Genomic DNA, 20018 nt, shown 5'->3' with positions numbered 1-20018 from the left:
TTGTACTTTCTAATATCATCTTTATTTCGTTTGTTTTCTGATTTTAATTTGTAACATTTAATTCAAATGTATCATTATCAATTTCCTTATAAAACTTTCTAAGAATCTAGTTACTGGTTGAATAGATGGCTCAGTCATTCTACATAGTGTGAAGTAGTGCACGATTTTATATACCTGTGATTACGTCATACAACTGCTCTTCTGAAATACGTTTAAAACAAGATAAAACGATGAATTAAGTCTGTCATACTCGATTCCTTGCCAACAACTTTGAGGAAGAAAGAAACACAATGATGAACAGCGAATATAACATTTCGTACTTGCTTCGTACGAAACGCTCTTCGCTTCAACTGAAGGAAACGATTACATTTGGAATATTTTGCATGGACAGTGGGAAATTATAATATTGTTATATTTCAACTCATTTGAAACGAAACTCGGACGCTGATACCATGCATAGAAATTAATGATCTTACCTAGTTATGGGAGCAATTGACTATATGTTCATAAAGAACTTGATCATTTAACTCAAGATAATTGCTGAGACTTCTGTATGATTGGTAATATCTCTTATTAAATAAAATCAGATTTAGTTTAATATCCAAAACTGTTGCTGCGGCCTTTTGGCTATCTATTGGACGATGTCTAATCATATCCAAAACTACAAGCGGAATTGAACAGAGCGAAATATTAGCAATTGTTCGAATGTAAGCAATACGTATATTAAGTCATAGACCATCTCTGTATTCACCAAATTCGTTCCGCGAGGGCGGCGAAGTATATCTTGCCTCTTCTTTGGTCACTATTACAGTAATATCGAGGTCTCTACTTATTCAGCCCACATACCTTCTGTTCCTCGATTTGGTGGCGTGATTATTTTTCCGCCTACCTTAACATAGAAAGAATTTCTTGATAGCTTGAAGTAGGAAAGGTTTAGATTATGAACACATTGCTACATAACATGAGTGTTACACCTTATTAGGCAAAATGTTCTATCTGCACATAGTCTTATGTTACTACATGATTTCCTTAATTGTTGTGAAAATATATGAGATTTACAGCACCAGTCTGGGAGTTGAATTTTATTATTGATATAAAAATACGAATAATTTATACATAGTCATAATCATGATTAATTAAATATCTTTCACCTACACCAATTAATTCACGTCATGCTAACAATATTGTTGAAACTGCCCTTCTTCCCCTCTCTTACATGTGAAATATTCTAAAATGCTGAAACCTGAATTACATTATTTTTAGTGAGAAGTTTATATCGAGCTTCGTCTTCCTTATTTTAATTTATAAGTTTACCCTATATTTTTGCAAGACTTAAATTCGAAGTAGTGGAGTGATTGGAAAGCATCAAGAAAACCTACAAAACTTGCAACAAAATAAAATCATTTCTCATAATTAGAGTAATTTGGTGAAAGTTGTAAGAAATTCTTTATTATATAGTTTAAATAAGGAAACTTCGAAATTTGTGGTATCTTACCCACCCGTATTTACTTGTCTTTCCACTAGTTCATTCTAACCACAGCTGACGGGAATTATTAGGAAATCCTCAAGAAAGTACATACAAAGATTTATTAAAAAAGAGTACTTCATACATATTTTACATTATAAAATGATTTTTTTATGTGCGAAACTTCGCAACAGAGTTTATTTTACACTCTTTTGACCCTTATTGCTTGAAAGTGTAAGCCCAAAACCGGCGTTAATTACGAAAATTGAACGCGTTATATTTCACTACAATTGGATAGATTTACGGGGTGGCGCGGACACATAAATGTTGAGTAAAAAGATAGAAACTAGCCCTAATAGGAATTATTTGTTAAAAAATCAGTTTTGCGGACATGTCAGATGGGTTATTGTCCCACCCATTCTATAAAAATCTCAAAATGTAAGAAAGTTAGGAAGCTGCTACGAAATATTTTAAGGAGAAATATCATTCTAAATCAAATTCACTGCCCGGGTGATCATTTTTTTAACATTGTGTACAGTTCTTTGAGCAGAATAGACTGATATGTCAGTCTCTTGTATGAGATACTTAAAATTATTATCGTAATTCGGACATTATCATTCTCCATCAACCTAACATTATCTGTTATACGCTACACAATCATCTGGATATTATGCATTATGCACACATTATCCAGCATCAGCGTCTGTCCGTCAACCGTATATTAACGTTACATGTCAACTGGGTATTACCCCTTTTTCTTATCCGCTATTGAGATATAACAAATATAGGGCCTACATAAGTTTACACCCGACATTCGAAAAATACTGGATGTGGCATCCACGATCCTTAAAATCGGAATTCTTGCTCTTATTCTGGTGGACATTTGTACGCTTTTCGCGGGATAGATAGATATTCAAATATTGTCAGGAGTGGCAAATAAAAAGAAATCCGAGAAAAATTCCATGGATTTTTCAAATACAATGAAAGATTACCTTGCGAGTCTGCATGTTTCGAGACCGCTAGGACTAATGAAACAATCTAACAACATACTATGTTATGTGGAGATAAGAGAAATGTTACAATTATACATCAATACGACCTTTAAAGACAGGAAGAATTTTTTTGATATAAAAATATGTTACAGTATACTTGAAAAATCTGTATATGGATAAATTTAATCTGAAATACAATTGGTTTACAAATATCTTTAGCTTAAAATAATTCCGTTCTACATTTCTACGAACTTCATTACTCTATTTTTCTCTATACTTCCTAAATGAGCTAAAGTGTGCGGGTGTACTCTGACGAATCCTGCTACTTCACCCACTACAGCGTTATTATGTGGTTTCATTGAATTTAATATTAAAATTTATATTTTTTCCCCCACTTACTAACTCAAAATTGAAAATCTTTATTACGTCATATATTTCTCCTACAACTACATATTTTGTAAATGTTAATTTCTCCGTAAATTTTACATTTCTTCTCTTAAACAAATATTTTTCTTTTCAACCCTCATACCCACCATAGCTTACGCGCCTGATTCATACGGACGCACATATGCTGGCTTTTCTGAATGACAATGTGCCAATGCATATTTCACCATTACTAACTTCTAGTGACCACCTGATACGACTAAGTGCGCCTTTCCCTACTTTTGGATTTAACTAATGGTCCATGTTTTAGCAGTGAAGATTCAAGAAATGACTTATCTCCAAATACTTGTAAAGTAGTCTTCGTTTTTGCTACTCAAAAAGAAGAACTAGACCTGTAACTGAATCCTCAAATTCACTCTAAGAAAGTATGCGTCAAGTTGTTCAAACTGTCCAATAACTTTAATGTTTTTGTTCCAGAGTGGTAAATGGTCGGCATATTAATGCATCTTATGTTACACCCCTAAGTAAAATAACATTAAACTAACAGTTGAACTTTCGTAATCGGTATCCACGAATAGACTAACGAAAACTAGGTTTATATAAAATTTTGTAATTAAATTTTAGACAGTAAAAAATGAAAATGAAAGCAGTTCGTAATAGCAATAATTGAAGGTAAGATCAGTTCAATCCCCAAAGGAAGATACATAATTTTCAAGGAATATAGTTAGGTCTACTAATGGAAGTCCTGAAAATATAAACGAAACATTAACGTAAGAAGAAAAATTATACCTATGCTTCATTCAAAAGAATTGTACCGGTATGTCAATTATTATGACACTTACCTGATTATGACAGAAAAATAGAGCAGAATGGCGTACGTAGCCAAGAACGTTTTCCTTCTTCGGTAAATTCTTGCCTCAATGAAGCTCGCGGTCAGTGTAATTATGATCGGTCGCCTGAAATAAATTAAAAATTAAATAATCAATTTGCAGGAATTATCTAGTTTTCGCGGGTGGGATATAATGCGCCAGAGTTGCCAGGTTCAATTTACAAAACACAGAACAAGTCTTGTTTAAGAAAAAAAAAAAAAACACAGGAGAAAACAGATTAAACTTTGAACGATTGCAGTAGTTTGGTTCGCCCACAAGTTATTTTCTATGCAATTTTCGAGTCCCTACAAATGGATTTTATAAGCGCTGGCAAATGTTTCATTACATTAAAAGTAGGGATGGCCATATCCGGATAATTTTTTATTCGAATATCGGATAGAAATTTATCCGGATTTGCAATATCTGGATTACGGATAACAAATCGGATGACAGATAACGGATAATATCCGGATAGCGGATACCGGATAATATCCGAATAATGGATAAGATCCGGATGACGGACAATATCCGGATAAAGGCGGATATCCGGATGACGGATAATATCCGGATATCAATATATCCGAATGACGGATAATACCCGGATATCGATATATCCGGATGGTGGATAATATCCGGATAATGGATTTATCCGGATGATGGATAAAATTCAGGTAACGGATAATATCCGGGTAGTAGAACATTCGGATAATATACGGATGAAGGATAAAGGATAATATCCGGATAACGTATATGGTTTTAAAATGATATAGGAGAGGGATATATCAGTCTATTCTGCTAATGGAGGTATTAAAAGATGATCATCGGGCAGTGATTTTTATCTTCGAAACTCATTCCTTCTTAAAATGTTTCCTAGTAACTTCTAATTTTCTTATGTTGTTGTTGTGTGGCACGGTGGCTCAGTGGTAGAGCGCTTCCTCTGGTGCGTGGGGTCCTCATTGTTTCGATCCCCGGCCAAGTAAGTTTGTGGTGGACAAGATGGTGTCCGTGGGTTTTCTCAGGGTATTCCCGTTTTGTCCCACTTTTCATTCCACCAGTTCTTCTATTATAATTCACTTGCTCTAACCATCTCCTCCCTTAGCCTAATGAGCATAATTGTGCGACGTTAAACTCAAAGATTTTATTTAGTTTTTTTCTTATGTTGTTCTGAGATTTTGACAAAGAAGATGAAAAAGTATTCCGTTGTTCTGAGATTTTGACAAAGAAGATGAAAAAGTATTCCGCATCTGATATGTTCCGCACGAGTAGACTATATATAGTTTTATTTTAAGTAAACTTTTAGAACTTCCAACTCAATCAACATTTGTGTGTGCCCGTTCAACCCCGTAAATCTTATCCAAGTGTTACGAAATTTCGTATCTTTCTCCAACTTTCCGTAACAACCCCATTTTTGGGTCTACATTCTCCAGTAATAAGAATTTTAAAATCAGTAAAGTCAATTCCACTCCAGAATAAAATATGTAAAAATTATTCGATTTTGATAAAACGTTGTACCACGTATTTTAGGGCGTCAACATAATTCCGATCGGTTTATTGCAAAGACAAGTGGATAAAATCCAAAGTAGGTAAATAAAATCATCAAATTCCCATTGCATGAAGATAAAGTTAATAACGAATAACGGGATATCTTATACTTAAACATGTTCCACGAGAATTTTCGTAAAATATTTGATTTTGATGGACTACGGATTATGTTTCTGGGGCTTTAAATTCATCCTGAATGAATGTTTTTTTATAAAAATCAGTGAAGAATAATAGAGTACTTCTTCTTCCCGCGATCTATACCTATGTATTATTATATAAAATAGTAGAAGTTGGTAACTTCTCTATTCAGGGCTCGAAACTTCCCGAACAGCAGGCTAAGTAAAAATGCGAGTATAGTGGATATCTTCTATTTAACATTTCTATTTCTAATTTTACCTGCCAGTATTTTTTTTATTTTTTATGGAGAATAACAAAGAACAGTTTGAGACCATAAATGGAAAGAGGCAGCTTAATGATTTAATGCTTATTAACATGAATGGTCAATTATAAAAGGATTTAGTCTAACCTCATCAAAATGCGGCTCTGAAGTTCACCCAAGCCTCTTTAAATTGAGTAGCTATGGTCAAATGTTCCCACTTTGACTTAACTTCACTCATCCTTAAACTCATGCCATCAATCGGATTCACACTGACTCAACCTCACACTCACATCTTCCTTTCGGCAACACCCTCACTCAACCTCACGTTTACATGCCAATCTGTTCTCATGCTTACTGGACCTCACATTCACAGCATCACTTCGACAATTCACATAATGCTCACTCGCCTTTAAGTCGACAATTGATTTCTCAGTCTGACATCATACTTGCTCAACTTCACCTCATAAAAATCCGACATCACGCTGACTTCATTTCAAGGATACTTATGCTTAACCTAGTATTCACATACTTTTTGGGTTGCGATTGAAATAAGAGAAGGATTAACGAGTAGAAAGAGAGTTAATTTCCCCAATTTCGTTTTTCTTTATTTAAGTAATATAAAAAGAAAAAATGGAATTAAATATTTCAGTTTAACGTCCCACAATTATGCCTTTAGGCAGACGGAAATAATATAAGAAATATTTTTCTTCGTTCACTTTTTTTTTTTTTTTTTTTAACTGGACACTACGCATTACAGAACACTCTAATACTGAACCCCGCAGCCCAGAGAAGAGAATCAATTCATCCTGTTTTATGAAATCATTTTAACGACAACGATTCTTAAAAAATACCCGGTTTTCAGGAAATATCGCATATTACTTCCTTTACGCTTCTCAATGAGATTTACTGCTCATGGTTGATATCACTCAAGGAAAAGGGTACAAAGTCACTCCAACAATAAATTCATAGTAATTCACATCAATACTACTACAAATAATAATAATAATAATAATAAATATATTATTATTATTATTATTATTATTATTATTATTATTATTATTATTATTATTATTATTATTATTATTATTATTATTATTATTATTTGAAAGGCAAAGAATTACTGGTGTTTGTTGGAATCGCAGCTGATAGATCTTGCATTTCCGTCTCATATAGAATCGGTGCAAAAGTAGGATGGTAACCTCAATCAACAAACTAGCTAACAATTTAAAAAATCCTATCTGGTTCATCACTTTTCTTTAATATACGTGATAAAGGTTAAATTTTCCATAAAATTAAAATAATCAAAGTAAAATATATTCACTAGGGAGGACAATGTGATACCAATATCAATAATAAAAAAAATATATTTTCTTTATATATCAGGGATTTCTTTTTCTATGCTTACGCATTTCCGCGTGTATTTATTGTCCACCGTTTTAAGTGTAACGAGGGTTAGGGAAAAGAGGGATCCCTATTTGCCCTAAAATGGCGGACACAAATCTTATCATCTATATGTCATGACTGGATGAGATATTGAGTGGGGGAAAAGATTAAGCTAAATAATGCAATACGCAATTGATGAAAGGTAAGACAATGAAAATGTCAAAAATCCACTAGCTTGTACAATGTCAGTACCTTCTTTATTTTGTATTTACCTAACCTATATATTTTTTCAAAAATAATAATAATAATAATAATAATAATAATAATAATAATAATAATAATAATAATAATAATAATTTGGAGATGGAAACAAGAATATATTATAAACATTGAAATACGTAACACGATCAGTAAATGACAGTATCCATAATTCCTCGCACTTGTTTAAATTTTGATCCTCGCAACCAATTAGAATGAGAACTACATTTTTATGATGATTACCGGCACCTTTCATTGCGTCAATAAAAGCACTGCCTAGGATTATCCTAAGCCAGTGATATGAATTCCTATAGCGGAAAAATATATAAATCAACAAACAAATATTCTGCTTTGTATATAGACATAAGATATGAATATGGCAAAATATAATAAGCCACTTTTTGTCCATTTTCTGCTTCTCGCTCCGGTGGTTGGTCATATGAAGGTTCATGTGGTGGAAAAAGTTTATAAAGTCTTACCGTTAATTTTTTTTTTAAATGCTTATTTAGCTGTGTAGATAGACGTATTTTTCGTTTTCACTGGTGTACTGAAAGTATTTTAAATTTAATTCATAAGGTTGAAATTCGCTTGCCTGTTCAACTACACATCTTGTATATGCCATCCTTTATAGAACTTATTTGTTTCATACTTTCATTCCCAATTTTAATTTCTAAATCTTAAAATTTCTACTTTTATACGCAGGAACGCCTGCAGGGCTTTCTTCCAAGGGGTGGCAAAGGATCGATTCCAAGGGAAGGGGCAAAGACTGACACCCAAGCACAGTCACGAATGCACACACATACTTTGATATATGCGCTCACATAATACATTATACAACATAACATTTATTAAGCATTATCCTCATTAACTACAGTAAACAAACTATAATAGGGCCTACAGTAGTATTAAATATAAAATATATATTAAATATTATACAGTATGCGAAAAAAGATTAGTATTATTTGACATGTATTTACAAGAACTAACACCCTTCGAAATTCCCAGGGGGGAAGGGGCAACTGTATATTTGATCCTCTTTGCCGGGAGCTATACTTATGTGTCTATTATGGATCAGTAGAAATAACCAATTATCTTTATGACAATTTTTATAACTGTAAGATTTTGTTCTCGCCACTTTAATGTGTTTTTCATACATTAGAGTATATGCTAATTTTCCTCCATACTACCGATTTTGGTCAGAAAACAACATTACATTTAATTTTTGAGAAAACACCCTCATTAGGAATATAATATACTGATAGGATGTTCACACCTGCTAGAAAGCTCCCTGGTTTCACGGCATGTGAATTTGATATAGCACACTTTTGATACACGGGATCCGGGGTTCAATATCAGGTGGAAAGTGTTGAAATTGGAAGCATTATGATGGTTCGGATTCCACCTTAAAATGTAAGTCCATGTCTCATATAGCCTTGGGAGTCCGTGTTGGCTCAGTAGTATTTATCCCTGGTGCATGGGGTCCTTGGTTCGATTCTCGCACCGTCTCCTTTAGCCTAGCCGGCATAATAGTGGGACTAAAACAAATATTTCATTTCATTTCATATAGCCTTGATGCTGAAACGAGCTTTAAACTCAAATCCAACCAACCTAATAAACAGACTTGTCTCAATTTTAGATTTGCAAGTCTTACTGTTGAAAGGGAAGTGAATAGGAAGAAGTCTTTTTGAAGATAGAAGCCTCAAAATTAGTAGAAAGAAAATAGAATTGTCGTTAAACGGAGAAGGAAATTTGCAAGTAAATATTACCAGAAGAACAATTTAATGAAGTAATTTTTTTAAAATTAGGTTCAACTGTTTCCAAGAATTTTGATTGAGATTTGGCAATAACGCACAGGATGCAAAAGGGATATCGAAATAGGAAGAAAGTATGAATCGTATCGTGTGGCTGCAGAATCACATTAAAGAGCAAAGGGATGGTTTATAAGACAGTGGTTATGCCAGCAATGATATACGGAGCAAAAACGATTAATAAAGAAGGCACAGGAAAACAAATAGAATGCTACCGAAATAAGAACGTTGCGGTGAACGTGTGGTGGAACAAGAAGAGACAGACTGATGAATGATAGAGTAAGAGGAGCAACCAAATTTGGGTCTAGGAAAATTCAGTGTAATAAAACTAGGTGTACAGAAAACTCGGTTTAGGTGTAAGGTAGATTCGGTGTAATACATATTGAATATTACCACTTACGATAATTTACGACACTTCATATTGTGAAAACGAAAACCATAAAATGTAACGAATAAAATGTTATTACCTATTTCAAGAAAAGCAAATTTATTTTTTCCCCTTGAGTCCAATACCTCTTTCATATCTTTTGCAGGGTATTACTATAAACTACTTTTCATCACACAATGAAGCTGAACTTTTTGTCAGATATAAAACAATTACAAATTATAAGTTCAGAGAATAGTTATAGGAACAACTAAAAACACCTTTTCTATAGTACATCATGGAACTTATACAAGGTGATTCTTTTAAAACTCATGGACTTCATTTGGGTTTAGAATTTCTAACTGAAGTCCGATTTTCATGCGGTTTGTGGGAAATGATCAAGGAACGTTGGGAAATTTATGGAACTATGTTTACTGGTTTAAATTCATTTGGAGTAATATCGGCCACGCCTCTAGAAGAACAGAAATATTCGCCACCGTATCAAATTGCAATTACGTGAGGTGCGGTGTGGAGATTTGAGTTTCTTTGTTAGATAGCAACCCCGCGACGGTCAATAAGAAACAGGAAACTGGGTTGTTGTATTGAGAATTTTGCTCTGCTACTGTATCAATATGATCAGGACACAGTTACAATAATACAATTTTTGGAGTAACGTGATTTTATCGTTAAAAAGTTTTTGGAGAACAGGATCTGTTGTTGCTACACAAAGGGCATTTACACGCAACTTTGACTCACGTTCTGCCCCAGACAGGAACATAATATGGTCGTTAGTGAATAAACTGCAGGAAACAGGATTGGTTCTGAGTAAGACAGGGAAGCATCGGACCCCGCTGGCGGACGTTGTGGAAGATGTCAGTTACCGACTCTTTAAGTCACCCAAGAAATCTCTGTCGTTTATAGCGTGAAACCGGCTATTCAACAGGTGATTTATGTGTGTTACCACTAACACTTAATTTGCATTCTCACCAACACTTAATTTGCATTCTTCAATTTCGCTTCAAATATCCAATATCTCATTCGAACTGTAACGTACAATGGCGAATATTTGCTGTTTTTCTTGCGGCCTGCTCGATATTACCCCGGACGAATTTAAACCAGTAAACATAGTGCCATAAATTTCCCATTCTTCCTTGATGATTTGCAACAAACTGCATGAAAATCGGACTTCAGTTAGGAATTCTAGAGCCAAATGAAATCCGTGAGTTTTGAAAGAATCACTCTGTATATACATATGTAAGATGCAAAAATATATTGATTAAAAAAGTCTTAGTGGAAAGGGCTATATAAAGCAGGATGGTTTTATCAGATAATAGTTGTACAAATAGTTGACTTCTCCAATCAGACACTTTAGTTTGTTTGCCTTAAGTTAAGGTAAACAAGTACTGCAACCCTATTGACTCCTTATTAACTTCTTCTCCAATCAGACGTAGATACTTTAGTTGAGGCATTTATATTTACACCTTTGAGTAACATAAATAAACTATGTCGTTTTTGAAGAATTTAGATTTAAATATTTATTTATAAAATAGACAAAATTCAGAACATTTTTGAAAATCTACAATTTTCAACTTTACCCGTCCAGTAACCTTCATTTTTTTTGAAAGTAGAAAATTCTAGGAAACATCCTCCAAAACGGCATAAAAACTTAAGTTTTAAATTAAATGTCGATTGGTAGCGATGGTCGCTTCGCTAAATCACACGAACGGACATCGAAAAACAAATTTCTCGTCATGTAAGAGTCATGAAATGTTAAAATCCGTCGAAATCTAGAATTCAAAATATTTCACGATCACAATATTTTAAAATGTGTTATAGTAGACAATAAAAGTACGTTCTACACAAAGTTTGAACTTAAAACTAATACACTCATTTATCCTCAATGTTGAGTTTTTAATAAATCCTAGGGTCTACTACAACGAGTCTCTTTACACTTAACATTCCCCACACCGAATTTTCCTACACCGAGTTTTCTTACACCGAAATTTCCTACACCGAATTTTCCTGCTCCCACCAAATTTATATAGATATCTAAGAAGATCCAGGAAATTGTATTACATTAGTATGGTCAACTAATGAAAAGAACAAACGACTATGTAGTTAGAGGAGCGATGGCAATGGAAGTGGATGGAAAGAGAGGTAGATAAACACTAAGAATGAAATGAATGGACATGATTAAGAATTACTTCTGGGGGAGGATTCCGGGTCAAACTTTATAGAGAAAACTTAAGAGAAACGTCGACTAGATGTAAGTTCGAAAAGATGGAGAGAAAGAATACTAATAAGAAAACGGCATAAAAACTTAAGTTTTAAATTAAATGTCGATTGGTAGCGATGGTCGCTTCGCTAAATCACACGAACGGACATCGAAAAACAAATTTCTCGTCATGTAAGAGTCATGAAATGTTAAAATCCGTCGAAATCTAGAATTCAAAATATTTCACGATCACAATATTTTAAAATGTGTTATAGTAGACAATAAAAGTACGTTCTACACAAAGTTTGAACTTAAAACTAATACACTCATTTATCCTCAATGTTGAGTTTTTAATAAATCCTAGGGTCTACTACAACGAGTCTCTTTACACTTAACATTCCCCACACCGAATTTTCCTACACCGAGTTTTCTTACACCGAAATTTCCTACACCGAATTTTCCTGCTCCCACCAAATTTATATAGATATCTAAGAAGATCCAGGAAATTGTATTACATTAGTATGGTCAACTAATGAAAAGAACAAACGACTATGTAGTTAGAGGAGCGATGGCAATGGAAGTGGATGGAAAGAGAGGTAGATAAACACTAAGAATGAAATGAATGGACATGATTAAGAATTACTTCTGGGGGAGGATTCCGGGACACACTTTATAGAGAAAACTTAAGAGAAACGTCGACTAGATGTAAGTTCGAAAAGATGGAGAGAAAGAATACTAACTTAATTAAAACTTTATAACACCGGCTCCTCGCAAGTTTACGATTTCTATGGACTAATAGCTAAAACATTTATTTTTGCAATAGAGTCTGAGATTAGACTCTCATTAGAAGTAGATCCAAACTCCGATCTATCAAGTACTTCGAATTGGATCCCATAATGAAGATTTAGCTGGAATCAATAGCGCACGCAAGGGTGGTTTAATTCCTCTTGAGTAAGATATAATGGAGGAATTTACATTATTAGCGTTTAACGAAAAAAATGTCGAAAGATAAGAAGTCTACTAATCGACAGATCTCATTAAACGGAACAAAATGATAAGGGTGAGTATAAATCCTCATGTGTAGTTTCCGAGAAAGCCGAGAATACTAATTTGTTTGTAAACCTACAAATGCATGTTGTATAGAAACAGTAATCTATTAAGAAGTTCTGCTCTATATTACGGTGTATTTGAAAGCGTATGTGTGAAAATATTAACTGTACCTATATCAACTGCTCGGCTACCGCTGAGAGATCTTACAGTAGAATAACACCACTGAGAAAACGACTTGGAGACTCATCATCAGACTACAATGCATGAGGATTTCTGTTGAAAGAAAAATGATTGTAAGTAAAGAATTTTTAATTCAGTTTCTTGAACAATATGCACCTAAAAGGTAAAGACGGATCAGTAAGGTTTAAATAAGGAGAGGCTTTGCTACAATTATTGCATATTTATTTATAAGCAAAATGGTGCTACATTTAATAATCTGGTACAGACGTAAATCGTCTGGTATTAAATCTAATATGGTCAGACATTTGCAATAAAATTTAGATAATCATATAACTTCTAGATATAATAAGTTGTAAATAGTTTCATGACTCATTACTCTAGTTCGAATTAATGTAGATAAGCTTTAGGTATTGTAAACCTGTAGGTATTAGGCTTAGTACAAACTAAAATTTCTTTTATCTTTGCTATTCGTTAAAAAAATCGAGGAAATAATAATAATAATAAAATACGGTTCTAATGTAACTTTCTTCGTTCTTTTTAAAAGTAAGGAGAAACAAAAACAGTAAAAAGTGTTAAAATAATCTTGTATTATTTTATAAAGTAACCATACAATAAAACTCCTGTGAATTTCGTTATTTTAAAATAGTAACACTAGTGTTCAATATTTTTTTTTCGGAAACGAGGGAGCTAAATCCAAATTAGCAATAAATGTAGTTTTATGACAACAATAGTATTACATATCGAATGAAAAATGTTTGGGTTAAATTTCCTGAAGGGTTGTGGGTGGTCGTAATCCATACGGGCCTCTGTAAATACGTCCCTGAGAGTAATTCCCATCATTTCCCTTACGGATCCGAAATACCCCTAGAAAGATTTTTCTGGAAGAAACTGTGGCACATACAACTTCTAAATATTGACTACATTAACATAAAAATCTCGCTTGGCCTGAAAGGAAATGAGATTGAGTGCATTAACTCCTCTCCTTGATCAAACCCTGAGAACGTCACTCATTGGAATCATCGTACAGCACATACCATTCGTTCTCACTGAACTTTAGCTGTATGAGTAAGCCGAGAACAAAAGTCTAGATGGATTCTGGTGTCTGTAGCTTTAGATTCATACTAGTCTTTGGTTAGCTGGCGGCTCCGCCCCCAGAGCCCAGACCCCAGACCCCGCGTTTGCTCGGCCTACGGCCTCGAATTTCTTGTGTATCAGCCTTTGCATCAAGAGTGAATTTCGTGTATTTGCTCTTTAATTATATTTCCTGAATTTGATCCACCTGAGGACTTCGCCCACTGACTCGGTCTACAGCCTCGCACCTGTTAAACCCACAACTCTATCAAATTCAAGTTTCTTTTCATATTTTAACTATCTAAAAGATAAGATTTTGTATCCAAAGAAAATGTCCATTTAAGTAACATGGGGATTTCTTTGCCCTTATTTAGACCCTTTAAAGACTTAAAATATTCAATTTTGGCATTTTCCTGTAGGTTAGTCTCGGAAGGCTACAATCATGCCAAATTTCATCATTTTAATCCTGCTGGAAGCGTCTAAATATTTTGGGGTGTACAAGATGTTCTATAGAAATAAATTGAGAATATTTTCCCCCATAAAACAACTCTACAGTTGGAAATTAGTATTTTTGACGTTTTACTTAGTTAACGCTAAGGAAAATGTACAAGCATATCGAATTTCAAGTATTTATTCCAAATACTTCATTCCCTTTTAGATCCCCTAAAAATGAAAAATATTCGTTTTTGGCAATTTCCCTGTGAGTTAGTTCCAAAAGCTACAATCATGAAAAATTTCAACTTTCCACGTCAACTGGAAGTACCCTTTTATTTTACGTCACTTCATGTAGTTTTATTTATAGTTAGGATTAGGATAGGATTTTTTGTTAAAGGCGGATACAAAACATAGGATAGAAAACTGAATAACTTTGTTCCGACCTCAAGAAACTGAAATAAATCTTTTCAGTTTTACGTCTTATTCTCATACCGTGTATAATATATATATGATGATGATGATAATGAATAAAATGGTGGAATGAAGAAAGTAGGAGGGAAAGGGACAACCCAGGGTAAAGTCAAGAATACGATCTTTGTCCTCTATAAAGCCTATTTGGCTCGATATGGGATCAAACCAGAGTCCTCATGCACCAAAGATTTAATTTTATTATTTTTATCTATACATATTTCTGGGCATTACTGGTATCTATGGCTGTAAGCCCGTAACGTATTAGAGATCACATCTTTCGGCGAGCATACTATCCGGTAAAGGAAGGAAGCGACCTGGGACCTGTACATTAGGTATCATCCCGGCATTTGCCTGGCGTGAATGAGGAAAATCCCACTCAGAATGGCTGGCCCGGAAAAGTTGTTACGTCTTTTCGATCGAGTGTCCCCACTGCAATCGAACCTCGGACCACTGCACCAAAGATTAGGATTCTATCACTTCTTTCTAAAAGTTAACTGATTAATCGAACATTCCTCAGTAATTTTATTTTTGTAATTACCTGTATTGTACCTAATTTCACTTCTTACCACTCTATTTTCACTGAACGCGACAGGGGCACGAATACACGAATGTCGAAGACAGTTAAAATTCTACATATGCTTTCCAATCTGGAATAGAATTGCAAACGGTGAGACAAATGCCAAAACAGGAAAACACGTGTTTGATCATTTTAAAAAATACAACGTATCAAAGCAAAAAGTGTTGTCCCAGGAGCACCCGTACGGTCCCACTCAGGGTCCTACTCAAAAATTGTAAATGGTAAGGGGTTAAATAACACATCATTGGAAACGTGTTTGGAAATTAAAGAAGACGGAGCAGGTTTTGACTATCTAAAATTAAGCTGTGCAAAATGGCGTCCGTTTAAAATGTCAGGAAAAACGTCTTTATAAAGTTTATGGTCACCACCAAGAAACCTGAAACGGTGAGACAGATGCCAAAAAAGGAAAACACGTGTGTCGTCGTTTCAAAAGTACAATGATTGAAAGTAAAAATAATTGTCCCATGGTCCTCTACAGGGTCCCAGAATGGTTCTACTCAAAATTTTCGAATGGCAAGGGGAATCAATTAGCATATCATTTTGAAAGCTGTTGTTAAATGAAAGTAGATGAAATAAGTTTGGACTCTCTACGACAACACTGTGCAAACATATTTCTTGTTAGTTCTTCTTTCTGTAGGGTTTTAGTTTGTTTTCACTTTAATTCTTGTACTCAACGGACAGAAAGGAAATACCTCTATTGTGAGATTCTGCTCGTTGGGTCCAGTAGTGTCTAAATGAATAAATAAACAAAAAAAGTTAAGGACAGAATCAAAACGGCATAAGTTTGAAGCACAGGCAACATTCCATATAGGTGAGCAATATTCGATTTTAGGAGATACAGAAGCTTTGAAGAAAATACGAGTGATTTGAGATCGCGAATTTCAGTAAATCTGTAAAGAATACCCAGCATATTCATAGCACTCTAACAGTAAAGGTGATCAGCAAATGTAAGTTTCTCATCGAACAATACTCCGAAAACTTTATGTGAAGCGACTCTTTCTATAGGATTGTTTTTAATACATTAATTATGAAAAAAATTATTTTTCTTGAAAGAAATACTAAGGGTACAACATTTCTGAGGGATTAGTTTTAAATTCTAAGTCGTACATCACTCCATAAGTTTAGTAAGAATTTATTGAAGTAGTACAGCATCATCTATGGTAGAAAGTTTATGAAAAATTTTACAATCAGCAAAGAGAAGAATGTTCGCAGATAGTAAAGAGAGGATGGAAGGGAGATCATCCATGTAAAGAAGAAGTAGCAGTGGTCCTAGAACACTATCCTGAGGAACTCCAGAAAAAACTGGGACAAATTGGATGAAGCATCGGGCATAACAACACGTTGCATACGATTAGTAAAATAATCCTTTAGTAGAGGCAGGATTTTATCATGAAGATTAAATCTGTTGGATAGCTTTTAAAGAAGCATATGTTGGTCAATTTTGTTGAAAGATTTGGAGAATCTAAGTATATTAAATCCAGTTGAGAAGTTTCTGAAATACAGTTTATAGCAGTGTCATGATTTCTGTTGCAGGAAGCCATGGTGTGCAATATTCAAATAAGGGGCTGTGATCTTGTAAGATCTGTCCTTAATGATAGGCCTATTCTCGCAAAGAATTGACAACGAAGAAAGAAGAGAAATAGGTCTATAGGAAAATACAACAGTTTCAGTGCCAGATTTATAGATTGGAATAATACTAGCCTGTTTCCAAAGTTGGAGGGAAAAGCCTTCTTCAAAACATCTATTAAATAAAAAAAGCGAGGGATAAGCAATTGACGCGTCTGTATTGCGAAGAAAGATTGTATAAATACTGGCGAGTCCAAGAGCGCGATGGTCTGGTTGAGCTGACAAGAGTGACTTGATTTCAGCGGGCGTAATAGAAATCGAGGGTAGGGAATGCGAACATACGGTTTCAAGAGCAGGAAGAGGATTTGGCACTGTCTGGATGGAGAAATGTCTGTAAAACATTTATGGAATGATTCAGCTTTGTTTTCTCCAGTAACAGTGCTCCCAGCTCCCAGCATAGTTGGCATTCATAGTAATACTAGTTTTATTTCTTCTTGAATTAATGAGAGACCAGAAGATGTTAGGTGTCGAACAAAACGAATTTGCAATGTTGGAGAAGTAACTATTGCTTTTTCTAAGTAGGAACTTAGCGTATCGACGACTTTGTGAGAAACTGTTGTAAGTAAACTGGTTTGGATGTTGTTTCCAGAGTGACCACACGAGTTTCTTGTTTCTCAGACCAGACCGACTCTCAGCATCAAACCGAGAAGGGACCTTAGATGATTTTTGTGGTTTTTGAGGAACGAAGTCTTCGACAGCAGCTACAAAGGTATTAGTAAGAAGCTCTGTAGCGTCATCGATGGTGCCATTTTCTAACAAACATCATGGAAAAAGATCTAAGGCACGGCAGATATCATCCTATGGTGCCTACTTCCACAGTCTATTAACGTGTTTCGTTGGACTGGAATTTCTGTTGGAAGTTTGTATATTGGGACAAAATGTAATATAGAATGAATCATGGTCAACAGGAAAAATATCATACGTGGAGTTATGTCAATCTCATTTAAAGAGGAGACAAGATAATCTAAGTTACTATTCCCGCGCGTATTGATAATATTACGTTGACGTAAGGACAAATCGTGAATAAATGTATTTAAAACCAGTCATGACTTCCACACTTACCAACTCCCATACCAGGTGATATCCAATCAGTGGACATATTTATCACCTATTAAAACATCACCTAAAGAGAGGGCTGCTAATACAGAATCTCTGCAAGCTTCAAAGATGGTTAAGTGTGAGTTTCTGTGTGGCTTGTGGTAAGAACCAAGGAACATTTTCTTATCTTTAGTAACATTAACTTCAACCCGTATAATTTCCCAATTTCTAGTTAGGTTGTGGCGTACTTTACTGGCACATTTATTATTCACACAAACCATGACATCACCAGCCAGAGAGAATTTACGATTATTTCTATATATGTTAAAATGAGATGAAAATGGAAGTTCTTCATCTTGTACAAAAGCGTTCAACCACGTTTCGGTGAAAACTAGGTAGTCATACTGCACTTTCACTTTTGTGAACTTCACAGTCCATTAACGCATTCTTTATACTTCAAATATTTTGATAATGAACAGAAAAATCAACATTGATTTCAATGAACCAGGGTTTGCCTGAATGTCACCACTGATAAGGACCAAAAATAATAAATACAGTTTCATAGCCATAGGTGAGAGAGGTTCATTTTCTTCTGCAAGTCGGCAGAGCACTAGTCGAGTTATATAAAACAATTATATGCGAAGAGAGAGCATTGAAATTAAAATTTCTGTGACTCATGCTCCAATAAGAAATTCCACACTGAGGTCAACATATTTTTGGGAATGTCCATCTGAAGACAGAACACAGGAGGACCAGCTCATAATATAACACACACCACTGGTAGTTGGAGCAACAATGCCAAGTTACAGATATTCAGAGATTTTTTCCGCATCGTGATCACAAATAAAAGGAAAACACACACAAAAAAATAATAAATAGAATAAAATAGACAATTATAATCAGGTCATTATCCTCTAACAGTTTGTGTCGAAGCAACGCCAAATTTGTGGAGAATAGTGAAACAGTATAGAATCTTGAACTTGTTTATATTATTTTCATAGTAATTGCACTTAAAACACTTACGAACACGAAGTATTTACCATACAAACCATCAACAAAAAGGTTTCTTGGATAATCTATCCCACAAGCACCATAGTCTTTTCACTCCGTAGGAAAATGTTAAGGAGATGTTAACTTGCATAAAACGGTGTGGCCACTCTGATGAAGCCAGAAATGCAATTATTGTACAACTGCACACTCTGATGCCAGAAGAGCGGTTCTTGTATGAAAAGGAAACAATAGCGGCGACAACAGTGACTCTTGCGTCCTAGAAACTACCTAAAAATATTGTATTGCTATATTGTTGTGTGTAATTACATGAAAAATATATGCATGTCTTCTGCTACCTTTAAACTGTTTCAGAAAAATACTGATTGTACGGTACCAGCATAAGTAATTATACTGGGACAGCATTATTCCTAAAACCGGATGCTAGGGTTGCGACACGTAGTAGCCATGATGATCATAATAGAAGAAACTAAAGTTTGATCTACTAATTAGCAGCTTTCAATGGACGACCACTACACTTAAAATTTTGCCTTAAGAAAAATATTCAGATATTGAAACTTAAAAAAATGATTGCACATCCAGTTGCTAGTTGATGACTCAATACCAGAACTGTTCTATATATGTAGAGGAATCAGTTAAAAAACACTATTGCGGTTGCAACGTTGTCCCTGTCGCAGTTATCATTCACATAACATTCAACTACATCTTCAGGCTAAATATCGTCTGAGGGCAGACTTGATTGCAGAACACACAATTACTCGTCAGAAAAACCGTAGTTAACTTAAGTAGACGTTGACATCAGAAAACACATTTTATCCTACTCGAGACTATACTTTACTAGAAGAGTTGTTAGGTGAATTGTGCTTGTGTTACAAGAACATATCCCGCTAACAAGATTTGGAC

The 20018-nt window shown here is 34.5% G+C and overlaps 1 protein-coding gene across 3 annotated transcripts in view; it reads right to left on the bottom strand.

Moving 5' to 3' along the window:
- Window positions 1–3910, bottom strand: part of LOC145662925 (uncharacterized) — a 61152-nt gene extending 57242 nt beyond the window's left edge. The window contains exon 1 of one of the 3 annotated variants that reach the window (XM_081728942.1): window positions 3684–3910. The gene's annotated coding sequence lies outside the window, so the exon portion shown is untranslated. The remainder of the gene's footprint in view (window positions 1–3683) is intronic. The other 2 variants (XM_081728940.1, XM_081728941.1) reach the window with 2 other exon arrangements.
- Window positions 3911–20018: the final 16108 nt, after the last annotated feature.

This window comes from Thermobia domestica, chromosome 10 (assembly GCF_964235325.1).
Source record: "Thermobia domestica chromosome 10, izTheDome1.hap1.1, whole genome shotgun sequence".
NCBI classification, from domain to species: domain Eukaryota; kingdom Metazoa; phylum Arthropoda; class Insecta; order Zygentoma; family Lepismatidae; genus Thermobia; species Thermobia domestica.
Note: the sequence above shows the minus strand (reverse complement) of the source record. Positions and strands in the feature narration are given on the sequence as shown.